Genomic DNA, 5,875 nt, shown 5'->3' with positions numbered 1-5,875 from the left:
TTGTCTCTCACTCTTTTTGAACCAAGTGCAATGCTAATTAGTCTGTTTTTAGTCTTGATTGATTATAATGTGATCCTTCTCTTGGCCAAGTACCAGGTTGCTAATAGAGGTTGTTAGGTGTCACATGTCCCTCAGGTCAATCCTACTAGGTCAAGGTTGAACATTTTGCTATGAGATAGACTCAAAAGTTACTTGACTAGCCAAGTTTGTAAATCCCAAGGGGTTCAAATGATGTTGCTCAGAAAAATTATGCGAGTGACTACCGAATGCATGAAATTCTCCAATCTCTCTCCTATTGGGACCCAAGCAAGATTGGTAGAATCATTTGCCAATAAATCGATACGAGACTAGGGAGCAGTGCACTCTAAAAGGCTCTCAAGAACCATCTATTGAACTTGTTATTTTTGGGGATTTTATCCATAAAGAAAAATATCACATTAGCAACATAAAAGCATAGTACCTTGAACATAGATTTATGCACATATTGGTTCGATCCTTTCAACGCTTTCCTTCTGGTTACATTAAGTTTTGACATATTTTCTAGCGGCACTTTAGTGACCACAAAGCCTGGTCAACACCTTTGGTGTGAGTGGCATAACTTTCTATCATTTGCCTTCTAAAATTTTTGGATTTAGGAAAGAATGATTGTTTGCTCCTCTCCTACCAATTTGTATTGCACGTAGGGCCTATACCTCATCACATGGTATGCTTCTCACACTTGGTGTAGGTTTCCTTGCACTTTCACCTTTGATTTAGATGACCAATTTTCATTTTCCTAGTCTAGCCATTTAGTTTGTACACATATTGTCTAGCTAATGACTAATTAGTTTCTAGCTTATGAACCTAATAGTGGGAGTTGAATTGACACTAATAACTCACTAGTTACCAACTATATCTATTGTCTTTATCCATCAAAGAAATTTATAACCTTAAAATAAGTTGTAGATAAGCATATATTATGAATCTTTTGGTAATATAGCTTTAACTTAGGATGCATATATTATGAATCTTTTGGTAATATAGCTTTAACTTAGGATTATATGCAATCTACTTAAATCTTTTTTTTATAAACTCCACAATTATCATCAATTCTAAAGCTAATTAGTTCAATTACTTAGTATTATCCTAAAAGATAGAATTTACTTTAGTTTTATTTCTACCATCATTTTAAGCATGTTTTGTCTTATTTGACTGAACACTCTTTTCCTTATCTAAGCTCAAAGTAAGACCTTCACTATACCTTTCAAACTTAGTCAAATCTTATTATGTTAGGCTAGCATTCTTCCTAGTATTAAAGGGTAGAGTGTGATTGATTTTCTTCTTTGTAAACTATGAGACACTTTTAGAATCTATGAATAGACTCAATCATGTTGATTTGCATGAATTGTAGACTTTGACTTATCTTTCATGTGACACTTTTACAATATGTTTACCCTCCCATACCTAGTTGTTTTGAGTGTGTCTGAATTATTGTATTTGTGCATTTGTGAAGATATATCTTGGATACCTTAAAAGTATTGTAATATATTAGGACTTTGACTATTTTGGTATGCACTAATGCTAGTTTGGAGTTATTCTATATTGTCAAAGAATCTTCACCTTTCGTGCATTCATAATTTAATTGTGTTCTCGTGTTCTTTTCCTACTAGTTTTATATGTTTAGTTTCTTTGAAATTGTTTGAAGTCTTTTACTCTTCATATGTGGTCACAAAGTTTTTTTTTCTTTTCCATATCAATATTTAGACTTTGAATTTATTAACTCATGAACTTAGCTTTTATCCTACTTTTTTGCCTTTACAATTAGCAGTGTAGAACATTTGCTATCCCACCTCCAGATAGGAAACACCTATACATGGGGACCTTAGATAATTTTGTCTTTTGTGCATTGTCAAGTGGATAATGGTCTTGGACCGTTCTCCCTTGATATCAAGGTACGTTTTCAAGGGGATGATAGCCTTAAAGGTTTCTCCTTTGAATGGAAATTTGTTTGTGTCTTTTGACATGTTTTGAATACGATAGTGATGTCAAAATATCATAATGGTTTGGCACATAGAAATTTCTCCAACTATGCAACAACTTTCATGAGACATTTTCATACATTGTAACTTTGCTTTTAGTTTATATAGAAGTATGATGCATGAAAATATATATATCTACGTAGCTCAAGAATTGCAAACCATGGCTTTTATCCAGGGGAGGTTAGGTGTTATTATGCGTTTCTCTCTATTATTTTTTTATTTATAAAAAATATTTACTTTATTTATGTTTCATGAGGTTATATGTTAAAATTTTTTTTAGATCCTAGGTTTGCCACATGATGTGCTTCATAACATGGATACTCAAGGTGAGGCTTGTTATACATTGGCCTTTGCAAATAGATGTGAGTCTACATCCATGAATGAGTCATTTGAGGTTGCACTAAAGTTATGAAGCTTGTCCATAAGTGGATTTATAGTGAAATGGAGAAAGATCTACTTGAGACTGATATAGAGAATTGAGATTGTGTATAAAGGGGGTTGAGAGATAATGTGTGGATTGTATGAGAGAGAGAGAGAGAGAGAGAGAGAGAGAGAGAGAGAGAGAGAGAGAGAGAGAGAGAGAGAATGATCTATTCTTGTATTGGTTTCTAAGGGGAGGGGGGGTTTCAAGGGGCAAAACCGTTCTAGGTCACATGGATCAATTTCCAGTTTTCATTAAAAAACCATGTTTCCTATAGGAACACCCCAAGCCTCGTTTCTTAACAAAAAACCCCTATCATAATATAGTAAGGTGGTAAAGTTGGCAGTGAGAGGAGGCAATGAAGTAGTTGACTTTTCCAAGGTTTTATGTTTTAAAATTAAAGGGGGGGGGGGGGGGGGGGGGGGGGTCTCCAAGGAACCCCCATGTGACTAGATCTAGTTTTCAAAACCCTAAAGCTAGTTGGAAATTGTTTCCCACAAGAAACCCTCATGAGAAGAGCTCCATAGGTTCATTCATGTATGTGGATGGGAGGGTTGACTTGAACCAGTGAGTGGCTACTGTGTGACTAGCATTCAATGCAAGTCCAATTATTAACTTGCATGTGGCAAAGCTCTAAGGTTGGTTGCACACCCACTCAAGTTAATGGACTTGAGCGCTCAAGTCAATAGACTTGAGGAGATGTGGCAAGTGCGGCCAAGTTGCAAGAGAAAACCTATGTCCAAATCAAGAGGGAAACAAACCACAGCAAGGAGAAAGAACAATGTGCTTCAATGTGAGAGGAGACAGAAACTGTTGCTTGTATGACTTTTCAAATAAACTATTGCCACATCCTCATATCTTTGAAATCCAAGGAGTCCCTCGATTTTTAGAGGGATTACATGGACTAGTTGGAGACTGCAGTAGCTAAAAATGCACCCTGTAGTAGTCCCCCAAGATACGCCAGGTCTACTCCTAAGGCCACGCTTGCATTTTTTCTTGCCCTCTCTAAAAGAAGGCAAGCCTTTCTTGGCTAATCTCTTTCTCCCACGTGGCACACTCTAAGGGTGGGAGCACTTAGGCCCGGTTCAGATGGAGACGGTAGACCGTGTGCTGCCATCTCCCACCCAACTAGTAGTCGCCATGTGTAACGGAGTGTTCAGACGATGTGGCAGGTAGAGGCAATCACGTGTCCACATCACGCCCGAAACCATGTCAATTTCTTCCGACCCCCCCCCTTCCGCCCAAACGTTGAGAATCTGATAGGCTAGCATTTGTCAGCCTATTAACAATAATGATTTGACATAAACGGCTTGATTTTTAACATTTGAGAGATCCCAACGTTAAAAAATCAAACTAATAGCTTCAACGTTTGAATATTCCAATGTTCTTTGTAGCATTATAAAGGAAACCCTTTCCTTTGTTGTCACATGTTTCTTCTTCTTTCTCTTGAAGTTTCCCTTGGAGTTTACAAAGCTCGGCGTTAGTCACTTGAAGGTAAAGCATGCCACCATACGTGTATCATTTCCAAAGCATATTTAATTTTTTTTCTTCACCTTCTTGAAATTATCTTCTTATGTTTATAGGTGCAAGCACAAGTGCACATGTGACATGAAGGTACCTTTACTTTTCAAGCCCATATATCAAAGCGCATAAGTAGATATTTCTCTACCTCTTTGTTAATTGGCTCATTTTTTCTTTTATTTTGAGGTAATATGGACAAATGCCAATTCGATTCCCATGTTGATGGTGAAGAGAACTCTATCTCTCAACCCATGTTCTCTCAATCAACTTACTATCCCTTCTCAACCTCTCCTTTATCCATGCCCCCCAATGGCTTCACCACCATGTTAACATCCCCCCTCACCTACCTCCCCCTTATTCTTTAGAACACCCCCCCCCCCCACACACTTGGCTCCTAAACCACCAAGCTCTTCTCCTCAAGAACCTCCTAAACCACGTGGTCCTAGTCCGAACCCAATGGCTTCTCAACCCTCCAAACCCCGTGCTAAACCTTCAAAGAAGAAGAACCATGAAGTAAAAAAATGTGCTTCATCAAAGAAGCAACATACCACAAAGAAGAGAGGTGCAGTGGACCTCATCGATGATGATGACAATGACACCAAGGGGAAAGGCAAGTGGAAGGATTTTTGGGTCGACCAACTCATTCATGTTTGAGGCGGCATGAATGAGGAATTTGGCAACCCCCCAAAACAAGGTGTGAATGTTTGGGCCAAAGTAGTGGACAAATTGTCTTCTACTTACCATGACTTTGACAAAGACACTGAAGCATGTTGAAAAAAGTGGGCTGCAATATTAGGTCAATATAGGATCGAATAAGGCTCATAATTAAGTGTGTCTAGAAATGACAAGTGTCGCACTTGCAAGTGGTATGATGTGGTGGATGAATACTATCATAATAGGGCATCCATCAATTGTGTCTCCCATGCAGTGTCATGGGAATGTATGCCCAAGGATGAAAAATAACACTTTTTGTTGTTTCTTAATCACTCTAGAACTTTCTAGAGAATCCACAAAATAAGTTGTTCTTCCTGCTTCAATTATTCTTGTCCTTCACTTCTACTTCCATTCCAACATTATGTGCCATCCTTTGGGTTTTTTTGCCACAAGTCAAAAAGTTCCCACCTTGAATAAAGGCAATGTCATGACAACCTTGAAGTTACAACCCATTCAACTTTGCTTCTTTGACCACAAGTTGTAATAAGTCATGTAAATCACCAAGCTTGATACATGATGGAAAATTGGGTTGTTGGATCTCTAGCCCTTTGACTCTGCCTTGTAAGCTTCTTTGTCACTTAACCCAAATGGAAAGACCCCTCTCTTAAGCTTCTTCTAAGTCTCCAAAGTTGAATTGATTAACCTAGTACACACAATACATTGTGTAAATAACTTACCATGACTTATGACACTTGGAAGCTTTTGTGCATTAAGCCTGTGGAAAGGAGGAGCAATCTGTTTTTTTTGTTGCATTTTGCGGGCATCTTCAGGCTGAGACCAGGGCACCATGGATGAAGGAGGATGAGAGGTGTCCAAGCCACCACACAAAGGGGAAGCTCAAGCCATGCAACCACAAGAAACTTCAGAAATCTCTACTTGAACGGTAAGTATCTCCCTTCCCATGCATTGAGGAAAATGGAAGGCCACTCTTGGCTGAGTAGAATAGGGTTAATTTGTATGAAAAGGAGGGCAGTAGTCCATTCATGGAGGGGATTCATGCTCATGGAAGGAGAAAGGAGGAAGCTTTGATCAATGTGCTTGTGTCTACATCTTTGGAGTAGCAATTCACTCCTTTGAAGGGAGCCCTTGTTCCACTTCTTGATCTTTCTTATCAAGATTTGTGGGCTGAACTAAAAGGCCCGGAATGCTCTTTAATAGGCTGAATTTCTGTTTTACAAAGCATCTCTTGCATGGTTCAAGA

This window comes from Lygodium microphyllum, chromosome 4 (genome assembly GCF_053477565.2).
Source record: "Lygodium microphyllum isolate KBCC chromosome 4, Lygodium_microphyllum_v1.1.10, whole genome shotgun sequence".
Classification (NCBI taxonomy): Eukaryota; Viridiplantae; Streptophyta; class Polypodiopsida; order Schizaeales; family Lygodiaceae; genus Lygodium; species Lygodium microphyllum.
This window is presented reverse-complemented; position numbering follows the sequence as displayed.